This window comes from Miniopterus schreibersii (assembly GCF_964146895.1).
Source record: "Miniopterus schreibersii genome assembly, chromosome: 2".
Taxonomy (NCBI): domain Eukaryota; kingdom Metazoa; phylum Chordata; class Mammalia; order Chiroptera; family Miniopteridae; genus Miniopterus; species Miniopterus schreibersii.
Window position 1 is genome coordinate 109,945,802 of NC_138102.1, and position 14,304 is coordinate 109,960,105.

The window sequence follows — 14,304 nt, forward strand, 5'->3', positions numbered from 1 at the left end:
GAATTCGCCCGTGAAGTGAGGGGAGAGGAAGACTGAAGGCCTGGAAGGGTGAAGGCGTTGGTTAAGAGGTTTTATTATTTTTGTTTGTTTTCCAGAAGAAAGGGAGAAGGAACTCCCCCCCCTTAAAAAAACAAAAACAAAAAAAAGAACTGTGGTGAGGAGTCCTTTGTGTTCTTTCAGGAGCCGGCTCAAGCTTAAACATTTCTTCCAATTACCCCCCCTTTGGCCCACCCCCCGCAGTGTTTCCTTATTGCCGGCAATGGCTAATGTTCCCTAAGCGGTTTTCTCGTGTCTTACTCTGAGGAGCAGGCGCAGCTTGGTGCTGGGGCCACGGCACTGAATAGAGTGGGGTGCCTGCTATTTGAGAGCTTAAAGCCCCCCAGGGACTCGGGGCGAACCGCCCTTAGGTGTCGGAGTGTCCCCGCGAGGCCCGAGGTTAGGGACTAGAGCGCCCCACCCCGCGCCTCCCGGGGCGCCTGGGGCGCACCTGAGGGCTCCTTTCCATTCCTGGACGGCCTACTGTGTGCCAGGCGCCGACACCTAACACCGGCCCTCACCCTTCCAGGATCTTAGGCACCTGAGGGCAGATGGTCGCATATGAAACAATCACCTGAGTACGTGTAAAACCACGAAGGTGGTAAGGTTGGAGGTGGTGGGGTGTCATCGGGACCCCGACCAGGTCTGCGGGACAGAAAGGACTCCCTGCGGCGGGAGGAGGGCCCCGGGAGACCTACGAGAGCCTGGGGAGCCTTCAAGGCCGAGGGAAGCGGGACTTATGCAACGTCCAGTGGAGGAGGGAGTGCGGGGAGTTTGTAGAAATGAAAGAAAAAGTCAGCAGACAGGGTGGGGAGAGCTGGGGTCGTCTCTGCCCAGAGGGGCGGGAGGCCTGACCGTTCAGAACCTGGAGGCTCTGAAGAGCCCGGAGCAGTGCATGGGGCTGTCCTCCTGTCCTGGACTCCCACCCCCTTTAAGCTCAGGACTGCTGAGCTCACTCAGTTTCTAACCCCCAGAGCCTAGCAGATACAACTTTGTAAAGTGAGTTAATGTCGAATAAGTGATTTAAGAAATGAAGTTTTACCATGGCACACTTAGAAATCTTATCAAGTCTGTGCAGACATTTCCTAAGCCTTAGCTTTCTTCTAGAAAACCCCTGAAGTTAATTTCCATATTTACAAATAGGGACAGAACACGTCTAGCTGGGGACTCCAGGACAGCTAATATGCCAATATTCTTTTTTAGATAACTGGTTCCAACTGATAAAGTAATCAATCTCACCGTAGTCTTTTTTAGTGACAAGATAAAGTTTCTCCTTAAAACTCTTCAAAGGTCTGGCTTCTCGTTGACATTTGGTGGATGCTTGCTAATTGAATATTGGTTCACTCAAGTATTTCCCATTTAGCAATTACATGAGGCACAAATTGGAATTAACTGAAGGGGAAAGAGGAAGATGCCTGGAACCAACTCCGTGAGCGGAGGAAAAGCAGCAGCACAACGCCAGCGAGCGAGAGCCTGGGGCCACTTGCTTCAGGTTCCAGACCATTGGGTGGTGTTGAGAAGATCCTGAGTTCAGTTCCCACCTGTACCAATTACTATATGTAGCTTTTCTCACCTCTCAAATAGGTGTATGATTTATACCACCTGGTATAAGAACACAGCGGGTCTGAAAGTGCTTTAAAAGGATCAGGCATTTCAAGCAACATTTTATTAACAAAATTTTCATTGGAGACTTCTCCCTTTTCTCAAGGAGTTAGAGAGAGTAGTGGAAAGGACCAGGTGCTTGGGGAGGGCTATGAATTTCCACACGTGAGGGAGGAGGTCTTAATTTAAAAGGAATTCTGCTACAGATGATTTAAACTAAAGAATGCTTTGATGCTATGAATAACCACTTTCTCCCCTTCCACGTTTTGGTTAATTGACTAATTTATTAGATTTTTGCAATTATTTGAGAGGGACCCAACAGAAAAGGAAAGTCATGTGACCAAAATGAGAAAATAGAGAAAGGCCAAATTATCAATGCTATGTCTTCATTTTCCTGTGTCAGTTTCTCAGTATTAGGGTATGCACCCCAACCCAAACCGCCCTGCTTAGTATTGTCAGACATGTATTATGCATCAAAAATGCGCTTAGGCACTGTTCAAAGCTTAGATCATACCCAGCCAGATCACAGTTGAGATAGACATAGATGCAAGCTTGTTTTTTCTCTGCAGGGCTGGTAAGAACTGGGTTACACCCGCCAGTTCCCTTGGGGATCAGAGTCCAATTTCAGGTTAATCTCTGTTTAGTTCACTTACCCCACAGTATTGTCTTACCTAGAATTTAATATACACAGTCACTTCTTGTACTTTTCTTGAATATTTGGAACCTCAGCGAGGGAAACTGTTTAATAATGCCCATGCAGGGTACTTCTTTTCCCAGGTTTCTTTTAACAATGGAGCAGAGTCTAGGAGGCTGTGTAATAGGCGTAGGTACAGGGAGCTTGCTGCCTTCTTTTGAAACTGACTCATAATGTTACCATAAAGTAAGTTCCTTCTCTCATGGTAAAACTGGTGATGACAAATGATCTCTTCTTATGTCTTTTTAATGATAATAACAGCTAGTCTTTACTGAGTGTTAGCAACTGCTGGGTGCTTTTCTCCATGTCATTTAAATGATCCCACAGTAGCCCTATGAGGTAGCTACTATTAAAATCATCCCTATTTTACAGGCAAAGAAACGGGACAGAGATCTCTCTTTGCAACCCACATTCTTAACTCCTGCACTGTGTCACTGTGAGCTCCTCCTGCTTCTTCTGTTACATGGCAATTTTATTGTGTATGTGTATATATTATTATCATGTGTATTGTGTCATATTCTAACACCGGGGTTTCAGTTTTGAAGTGAAAAAGAAGTTTTGTTTAAAGTGGGATCCTTAAGAGACGTTCCTTACTGTGAGAGTCTTGATTAATTTCCTATCACCTAAAGTGATTTTTTTCCTTTACCAAAGGTGCAGACTAAAATGGAGTAAGCAAAGTTTGAAAAATTTAAAAACCTTAAATTAAAGCCTTATGATTAAAAATCCTAAACAGGGTTCATCAATCCAACCAGCATTTGCAAAACTTTAAAAGCTGACTGTTTGATTTGGCCATTTATAAACTTCTCTTTCATTGAAATGAATAAATGATTTTCAGGTTTACACTCATTTTCTATTTCCTCAATTTCTATTTACTGCAGAGCACTTTGTTTCACAAGCATCATGTGTGTATGCAGTTCTCTGGGGCTAATAAAAATGTTTACCAGGAAGCACAGTTCCTCCTTCCCTTCGTTATCATGCAGGGAAAGGTGTCTGCTGAGTGGTTATCTCTTTGGCAAAGGCAATGACTTGACATTTCACTGACATCTTCAGCACAGCATTTTGCATTCCTGCTTCATCCAGAGAATGTTGCTTTTGCTACATAACAATTCTGCATTTTTGTTTGAGAATGAAGACTAAGAAAAAAAGAATGTTTGTAAGACATGTTAAACAATTGCAATGCGTAGACCTTGTTTTGATCTAGATAAAACAAATAGGAAGGATATAAGACAATCAGGGAATGTGAACTCTGACTGAATATTTTATATGAAGCAACTCTTGTTATTTCTTTTGGGGGCTGAGATAATGTTTATAAAGGGGAGTCCTTACCTCTTAGAGATATCTGCTAAAATATTAAAAGCTGAAGTGATATGATGTCTGAGATTTCCGTCAAAATAATCTGGATTGTCGCAGCAAGGAAGATGGGTGGGAGTGTGGAGGAAACTAGATAGTTCTGAGTTGATTGTTATTGAAGCTGTAAGCAATTAGGAGAATTGAAGAGATAAAGGAGAGGAAAAGGAGAAATGTTCCACATTTTATGAGGGCAAGGAAATGAATCTCCTCACTGTTAGAATATAAGTTGTGCACACTCATGATACAAGCATTAGAGTCTAGAATGGTTGGAATAATAAAAAATGCAGTTTGTGAATTATACAGTATTTTCATAAAATGTAAAAATATGGCATACATATAAAAATCACTCACACATTCCTAAAGTTTTATTACATTTCTTAACAGTCATTTCTAAGTGCTTAAGTCCCATTAAATATTACAAGATAAATATTACAAGAATCCCATCTTCTTTGCACCAGCAGTAAAACATTACTCAAAGCACCACTTGGTAGAGAAAGAACTTGCATCAACCTTTTGTTTTTTTCAGATGTAGTTTAGGATTTTTGCTTCTTGACAACATTAGAAGCAACCAGTTAGAAGCACACAAAGTAGCATGGGTTTTTTTTTTAAAAAAAAAAAGCAACATGGATACATCTTAAAAATAGAATTCTTTTGAGAAACCTAAGAAGGAGATAAGATATATAATCATCAATTGCATGAGTTAAAAAATATATATACATAAAACAGTAATATATAGTTTGCAATAATATGTAACAAAACATATACTCTATGCCCAGAAGAATGGCCGCTATTTGGGAGGGAGAAATTTAGAGTGGGTTATGAGTTCAAAGGGCCATAAATTAATGGGGCCTCTCAAGGACCAATGATAAGAATGTGCCTGTCTTAGTCTGTTCAGGCTGCTACAACAGAATACCTTAAACTAGGTGGCTTATAGAAAATAGACATTTATTTCTCACAGTTCTGGAGATTGGAAAATTCAAGATTAAGGTGCCAGCAGATTCGTTATCTGATGTGAACTTGCTTCATAGATACTTCCTGGTTCACTGTGTCCTCATGTGGCAGAGGAGTGAGAGAGGTCACCCAAGTCCCTTACAACAGCACTAATCCCATTCATGAGGGCAGAGGCCTCACGACCTAATCACCTTCTAAAGGTCCACCTCCTAATACCATCACATTGGGGGTTAGGATTTAATATGTGAACTTGGGAGGGACACACAAACATTCAGGCTATAGCAGGTATCTACACAAAGGGCTTTAGAATTTCTCTTTAGGTGGGACTCAGGTCTGATGATCTGGTTGGAAGAGGGGACTTTTAGAAGCAGAATTTTTATAGCATTTGACATAATATTGAGAAAACATCAATTGTATGAAAGAAGGCAGTGTGGCTGCTTTAGTGCACATTAGTGGCAGTTTACGTTCCCTCTCAGACTCCCCATTTTACTTCCTCCAGCTAAACCACATTTGGCAGGATTTTAGGCTTAGGATGGTCTTGGCAGGGTGGGTCAGGTAGATTTCACAAATCAGACAGCAGAGTCCCACAGCTTTGGAACTGTAGGGCATCTCAGAGATCACACTCAAATCCACAGTCAAAATTCATATTTTACAAACGTAACCTCTCTCTCTGGCTCTTACCCTCTTTGGCTAACCCCTGAATCGACTCAATTTAGAGACCCTTCCTCTGGGAGGTCCTACCTCCCTCCCTACAGAGTCTGATCTAGGTCCCCCGTTTAGGTACCCTGTGCTTTCTCTATGGTCACACTAATCACTTGGTATTACCAGTACTCTCTCAATTTATTTCTTCTTGGTGTTGCTTCCAAGAGACTAAGAGACTCGAAATATTTGAGAGCGGAGTCCCTGTTGTTTCCAGGGACAAGTGTATGGCCTACACATAGTCATTGTGAAAAAAAATCAATTGAATAGAGAAATGCACTTGAAAAAATCTGAGGCAGAATCAGTTAAGTGTAGGGTGAATTTGCTGGGGTACAATGGACTAGGTGTCCAACAAGGACCAACAATGACAACAGAACTAACAAAGCAGAAAACCTCCTGGGGAATGATAACAACAGCTACATATAAACAATAATGATGATAGCTAGCCTCTACTGAGTGTCTCCATACTTTACAGGCATGAGTTACCTTATTCTCCGTCGCCACTCCCACTTTACAAATGAGAGCACTGAAGCACAGATGGGTTGAAGCACAGATGGGCAGCGGACCCGGGAGGTGAACTCAGGTGGTCAGAATCCAGAGTGTAATTATCATCACAGAGACAAACACCAACGCAGAGCTAACAGCCAGCAGACACAGTGGCAATCTCTGATGGATGTCTTGCCTCCAGCTGGAGTCCAGACCGTGTACAGATGTAGAGGCTGGCAGGTGAATTTGCAGCCAGAGCTCAAAAGTGCGTAGGCCTGGACTGAAGTCCTAGGCAATCTAGAAGATCCTTTTACCCCTGAAAATGGAATGAAGTCTTTGAATGCGCAACAGGTTCATTTAATAAAAGTGCAGGAAAGAGCTTCTGGAAATATAACAACTACGAATGGGAAAAGACTGGAAATTTTTATTGAAATATTGACAACTGGGTATCTTTAGGGCTGGAAATGTGGGTGATTTAAAAATTCTTATGTAGCCCTGGTCAGGTAGCTCAGTTGGTTACAGTATCATCCTGATACGCCAAGGTTGCAGGTTTGAACCACGGTCAGGGCACGTGCAAGAAACCAATAAATGCATAAATAAGTGGAACAACAAATCGATGTTTCTCTCTCTCTAAAATCAATCAATAAAAAAAATTTAAAATTAAATTCTTATGTGTGCTTTTCTATACTTTTCAACACTTCTACAGTGTACATTTATTACTTTGGGGATTGTTTTATTTTAATTTTATTATTTTTAAAAGAATTTATTACCTGGCCAGGCATGGCTCAGCAGTTGAGTGTCGACCTAGGATCCAGGCGATCTGGGTTCGATTCCCGGTCAGGGCACATGCCCGGGTTGCCGGCTCAATCCCCAGTCAGGGGCATGCGGGAGGCAGCCGATCAATGACTCTCTCATCATTGATGTTTCTCTCTCTCTCCCTCACTTTTCTTCTCTCTGAAATCAATAAAGATATATTTTTAAAAAAAGAATTTATTGGGGTGACATTGGTTAATAAAATTATATAAGTTTCAGGTGTACAATTCTATAATACATCATCTGTATATTATATTGTGTTCACCACCCCCATTTTGGTGTTTTTTTGTTTTGTTCTGTTTTGTTTTGTTTTTAAGAAGGAAAATCTTAGAAGTGATAAAGACAAGCACTAGCTTTTCTCAAACCCCACTAGGGCTTTATTATATCTGTCTGTAGTGACTAAAACAGAGTGGGTCTTTGGACTTTTCTGAATGTTCAGAGACTTATTTGATCAGGATTAGGGGAAAAAATCATACAAGTTTATTAATTTGGTTCTGGTTAGCTGAGTTTACCTCTTTCTCCCTTCTATGTGAAAGCTGAAAGATGTTATTCATTGGTAGATATAAAAATTGATCCAAGAGTCTTATAGATGGGCATTGTTTTGTAGTTTTTTATTACACTATAGGCTACTACTAACAGAGCGCTCTCAAAAGGGGTCTCTAAAGGATCATGAGCCTCTTGAAACTGTATGCAATTTTTTTGTGTTTGTGTGCATACATACAATTTTGGAGGGAATGAGTGAATAACTTTCATACATATTCAAGGAACCCTTCAAAAGAATTAAGAACCACTATCTAAAATGGATTGACCTATAAATCCCAGACAAGTACAACAGGAGTCTGCTCTGCTTTTAGGGAATTAGGGTCAAAGTTGGAATCAGGTGATGCTGTCAACAATCCAGGTGCAAGGTTCAAGAATAAGATATTATAGTCATGGAGCAGGTCATAAGCTTGTAAGTCAGAATCCAGATGCAGGGACAGGAACAGTTCTGGAAATGGGAAAGAAAAACAGAACATAACAAAGATAGTACTAAAAACCCATTGCTTGAAAAGGAATTCATTTTGGACTTGGGTAAGACAAGAAGTTTTCTAGTAACAATTATGTGTTCTGGTATTCTGGTATGAGTTAATATGCCTGAGGTCACAGATAACTAAATATGTGATGACTCCAACTCTCTTTCCAAAGGGATCTCTCCTTACCCTTATAGTCAATCTATAAGAGACTCAGGGATGATGAAGGACTCCCTGCTTTCTATTACCCCTATTCACTACATTTATAAAATTATATCTGAGGCTTTAAAAATCTTCAGGGAACAAGCACACAAAAAAACCAGGATTGTTTTTCATAATGATATTTGCAACTATATCATACAAAGGAAGGTTATTGTAGGGTCAAGATGTTCCACAAAATAATATTAACATTTGGTTTTATAGTTTAGAGAGTGAACAGTTTATTTCAAAGATTGGATGGTTAGTAGAACTGGTTTTCTTGAAACATTGGATGAATTTCTTTAAATTCAATATAAACATTGTGGCAGGCACTGTGGAGGATGCAAAAGAAATACAGGACAGAGTTCTTAACCTCAAGATACCTACCGTCTTTTCAGGAAACAACAATGCAAGGCTGTGTAACAGTCTAAAATGTTAACTCAGTGTGGTTAAGTGCCAAATTGTAACCACAATCAGAGGCTGGTTGAAGATTCTTGGAAACTGCTCTTCAATGACAATCACACAAGTGCATATGTTGGTGCCTGTGGACGCGCGCACACACACACACACACACACACACACCCCTAATGAAAATAGCTTTAAAGATCACATTTTCTTTCATTTTCAAAAAGAGAATAATACATTAAAGTATGGTATATAGAAGATATGTTCTATTTCAGTTGTATGTTCTCCAAGAGTCTTATACATTCCAGTTCTGTAGAGAAGTCACGTTACTTAAAAAGGCAAGTGTCCATATACCGATGCATTTTTCTATTGATAAATTTTTCAAGATGAGCCCTTACATATCTAGTCATCAAATCAAGTATTTTTCTACTTTATTTGACAGGGTTTGGTAATATTAAGATAAATATTCCCTTATTTAATGTAAACCACGCGAGTGTAGATTTTTCTGCATTTAAGAAACACTTGCATTTCTTAGATTTGTTTGTCGTTTACATCTCAACCATATTTTTTCAAATGTATTATTGTAGGTAAACATTCATCTTTATTCCTTTTAACTGGAAAAATGGATGCTAAAATTATTTTTGATTTCTACTTCTATGTGTGTCAGATAATAAAATTTAAAAATCTATATTTAAAGAAACTTGGAGATGCTTTAAGACAACATATCTATGTGTGATTCAGGAAAACACTCAGGGCCTATATGTCAGATATGAAACAAGTATAAGACTACTTTGAGATGTCTGGTCACAGAAGCACAGCCATGCCTCGGTAGGCTCTCTAACAATGTTGTCTGCCAAAGCCACTGTGACAGTCTGCGGGAGAAGGCACACTGGGCCTAAAGACAAGACATCTGGATGCTGGTGGCAGCATCTGAACTCTCCATCTGTTTTCTTGTCTCTGATACAAAGATAATAATAGCTACCTTACCTATTTCTCAGGGTTTTGTGAAGACAAACACTGATCACAAATAATTGGAAACACTTTGGCCAAAGCATGTAGGGCGAATTCAAAATTTTAAGGTAATTTTTCAAGAAAAAAATTATACTTAAGTGAGAATCAAATGAAAATATATAGATACATAGCATTGTGTTTTCCCCAGATTGCCATAAAAGTCCAGGGAAATCGTTAGTAAGATTCTAAACTCTCTCTCACTTTTTAAATATATTTTTAAATTTTATTATTTTTAAAAATATATCTTTATTGATTTCAGAGAGAGGAAGGGAGAGAGAGGGATAGAAACATCAATGATGAGAGAGTCATTGATCAGCTGCCTCCTGCAAGCACCCCCTTTGGGGATCAAGCCCAAAACTCTGGCATGTGCCCTGACCGGGAATCGAACTGAGATCTCGTGGATCATAGGTCGATGCTCAACTGCTGAGCCACGCCGGCCAGGCTCTCTCTCACTTTCTAAGCATTCCCACCTTGAGGATCCCAGCCTGGGGGATTCTGTGAAAGAACTCTGGCCACCTACTCTATTGCTGGTCAAGTCTAAAGAGCATGGGAAAAGATAAAAGAGTTGGTGAAATGGCGCTTAGTAGATAGGAGATGACTGTTAACAACTGGTTGTTAAAGCTCTTTGTTTAAGAAAGTGTTCCTCTGACACCTGTAATACTTTCAACAATAAAGATAAATTTTTTAAAAAAGTGGTCCTCTGAGGTGGAAGGACTTGTGTTAAGTTTGTCAGGCAGAACCTAGTCACCAACAAAAGCTGCAGTGGGTGGGAAACTGCTGGTGTCTCACTGAGAACCCGAGTCTTCTCCCCACTTTGGTTCTTTACCCCACTTCACAGATATCCTTATTTAACTCTCTTCTGTTCCCCCAAAGTCTTCCTAGAACTGGTCCCACCATCAAGCCAACAGAGTCTTAAGAAATACATTATTCTTGAGGAAATTTCAGAGTGTTTCCTGCTTTGGTCCATAACTCAGTGATACTGTGCCTGTTTTTCTTGGCTAATGGAAACCGGTGACTAAAATGCTTCCTAAACTTTCCTCCTGCTGCGCCTGCACCTTTTTAGAGAGTTCTCATCCACTCCTTGCTGGTATTGAGCACTTTTAAAAGGTTTAAGTCCATATTATTTTTCCATAATATGTTTGATAAAAACTAAATACCTTTAGTAGAGAAATGGTTCTATAAATTACAATATACCCACATAAGAGTACTGTGTAGTTATAAAAACAGTGCTTGCCAGTCTGGCATGGCTCAGCGGTTGAGCATTGACCTAAGATCCCGGAGATGGAGGTTCAATTCCTGGTCAGGGCTCAGTCCCCTGTGACGGGCAAGCAGGAGGCAGCCGCTCATTGACTCTCTCTTCATTGATGTTTCTATCGCTCTCTCCCTCTTTTTCCCTCTTTCTGAAATCAATAAATACATATATTTTTTAAAAAGCAAACAAAAAGAGTGCTTAAGCAGTTTCTACAAACAAGACATGAACTTGTTACAAAATTATTTTTTTAAGTGTAAAAAGTAAATAAACTACAGTCACAATTAAATAAAGATCCTTGAGTATAGGTAGGCTTTTTTCTTTCTTTACATTTTCCTGTATTTTTCCAATTTTCTACCATGAGAGTGTTCACTTTTAGATTAGAACGGAGTCTCTTTGTGAGTTTTTTCCCAGTCAATGTCAAGGAAATTGTTTTCATATTGGCTAATAAGAATAAAAATACTTATAATTCCAAAAGAATGATAAAAAATACATAATTTTCTAGGAGGAACTGGTGTATAACCAATGAGTTCACCCTGGACCACTCAAGTCAGACCCAGAGCTCAGCCAGTTAGTGTGCAAAGTGGGAAGTGGTGAGGTTACTGTAACTTTGTGGTTGACTTATTTAACCTCAGCCACTACAGGCATAGATACCTCGACAGTCCCACTGACTGCCCTCCCCTTCATCATTCGCTATCTCTTCTCTTTCCAGCTCCCCATTGTATGCCCATCCCTCCCCTACGGCTTAAATCAATGGACGGGAAGGGAAGAAAAAATGAGGCAGGTCAAACTTAAAGGTATAGGAAAGATTCTTTTTTCCTCACTTCTATCTCTGCAGGCAGGAAAGGTCCCTTTGGACAAGTTCTGAGAAACAGAACTATTTCATGTGACTGAGCACTCAACTACTTCAGCCAATGAAGTTTGTGACCCAGTTGTGGGAGAGGAGTTGAGTTCCCTTTTATTTCTTAGAGTGACTTTTTAAAAAGGCACTGGAACATGTAACAGTTTCTCTCCCCCACCTTTTTTTTTCTTTTAAACACTGAAAAGTCATGATAATGATTAATATTACTCCATTAGCAATTTTGTGAAATTGATCAAGGCCCAAAAGTAGCTTTTCTGGCATAAGATTGTTGCACTATTATATTCAATAAAAGTTTAGTGGGCAGAGGCTGTCTAAGGACATAGAGTAGTAACATATTTGGAGGCCCCCCTCAATCTCCGTTAGTTCTTGAAGGACACCCAGAATTTAAAATAACTGTATTTTGGGATGCAAACAATATTTTCTCAATCTTAATAAAAATGTTGGGGAGGAAAACTGTCTCTGTGAAATTTTGCCTTTGCTGTTTATTTTGTAACATATAATTTGTGAAATTATAAGACAAGTCCCCCAAGTACTATCTAGTACGGAAGAAAAAATAAATATCTGCAAGCCAAAAAAGAAGAACAATAACAGATGTTATGTTCAGGGTACAACTCTCTCGGGGGCTCTGGGAAGGCTCCCAGTGGAGGTCTTGAAAGGAGAATTTCCACACAAGGTACAGAAAGAAGGAGAAAAGCCCAGACTAAGGGATGATCTTGTGCAAAGGCACTGCTGTGTGAGTCTTCAGGAGAACAAATGAAAGCTACTTGGTAAGAATAGCTGAAGATGAGACTGAGGAAGCAGGCACCCTCTATATCACCGACTTAGAGAGAGAGTTCAGGCTCTACTGTGTGAGCCGGGAGTATCCAAATGGCCTCAGAACGAGTTTGACTAGGCTGGTGCAGTTGTTTTAAAATAGCTTTAGATTTGAATGCCTTCATTATTTATTTAGTTATTTAGTTTAGTTTTGCTTTTTTATTGTTGACAGTATTAGAGATGTCCCTCATTTCCCCCACTTCGCCCCCCTCCACCTGGCCCTCATCCCACCCAAGGCTTTACCACACTATTGTCTGTGTCCATGGGCTATGTATGCTATATGCATATAAGTTCTTAGCTTAATCTCTTCCCATCCCCCCAGTTCCTTTCCCCTCTGAGATCTGTCAGTCCGTTCCATGCATCCATGCCACTGGACCTATTTTGTCCATCAGTTTATTTTGTTCATTAGATTCCACACATAAGTGAGATCATGTGATATTTGTCTTTCTCTGCCTGGCTGATTTCGTTTAGCATAATAATCTCCAGGTTCCTCCATGCTGTCACAAAGGGTAAGAGATCCTTCTTTTTTTATAGCTGCATAGTATTCCGTGCTGTAAATGTCCCACAGCCTTTTTATCCACTCATCTACTGATGGGCACTTGGGCTGTTTCCAGATCTTAGCTATTGTAAATAACACTGCTATGAACATAGGGGTGAATACATTCTTTCTGATTAGTGTTTCAGGTTTCTTTGTATAAATTCCCAGAAGTGGAATCACTGGGTCAAAAGGCAGTTCCATTTTTAATTTTTTAAGAAAACTCCATACTGTTTTCCACAGTGGCTGCACCCATCTGCATTCCTACCAGCAGTGTCTAGGGTTCCCATTTCCCCACATCCTCACCGGCACTTGTTTGTTGACTTATTGATGGTAGTCATTCTGGCAGGAGTGAGCTGATACCTCATTGTAGTTTTAATTTTCATTTCTCTGATGATTAGTGACTTTGAGCATTTTCTCAAAAGTCTATAGGCCATCTGTCCATTCTCTTTGGAGAAGTGTTTATTCAGATCTTTTGCCCATTTTTAAATTGGATCGTTTACCTTCCTTTTGTTGAGTTGTATGAGTTCTTTATATATTTTGGAAATTAACCCCTTATCAGATGTAGCATTGGTGGATATGTTCTCCTAAACAGTGGGTTCTCTTTTCATTTTATAGATGGTTTCTTTGGCTGTGCAGAAGCTTTTTAGTTTGATGTAGTCCCATTTGTTTATTTTTTCCTTTGTTTCCCCTTGCCCTAGGAGATCTATCGGAAAACATATTGCCATGAGAGATGTCTAAATTTTACTGTCTATGTTTTCTTCTAGGATTTTTATGGTTTCATGTCTTACATTTAAGTCTCTTATTCATTTTGGGTTTATTCTTGTGTATAGTGTAACTTGGTGGTCTAGTTTTATTTTTTGGCATGCACCTGCCCAATTTTCCCAACACTCTTTATTGAAGAAACTGTCTTGACTCCATTGTGTGTTCTTGCCTTAGATATATATATTTTTTAAATATACCTTTATTCATTTCAGAGAGAGGAAGGGAGAGGGAGAGAGAGATAGAAACAGCAATGATGAGAGAGTCATTGATTGGCTGCCTCCTGCACTCTTCCTACTGGAGATGGAGCCTGCAACCTGGGCATATGCCCTGACTAGGAATCAAACCACGATCTTCTGGATCTTAGGTTGTTGATTAACTGCTGAGCCACACCCGGACAGGCTTTTGCCTTAGATATTAATTGACCGTAATGGTGTGGGTCAATTTTTGGGGCCTCTGTTCTGTTCCATTGATCTGTATGCCTGTTCTTGGGCCAGTGCTAGGCTGTTCTGATTACAATGACTTTGTAGTATAGTTTGATATCTGGTATTGTGATCCCCCCAATTTTGTTCTTCTTTCTCAATATTTGAATGCCTTTATTTATTTTTTATATATATGTATCTTTATTGATTTCAGAGAGAAGAAGGGAGAGGGAGAGAGATAGAAATATCAATGATGAGAGAGTCATTGATCGGCTGCCTCCTGCAGGCCCCCAACTAGGGATTGAGCCCGCAACCCGGGCATGTGCCCTGACCGGGAGTTGAACAACTGTGATCTCCTGGATCCTAGGTCGACGCTCAACCTCTGAGCCATGCCTGGCCAGGCAAG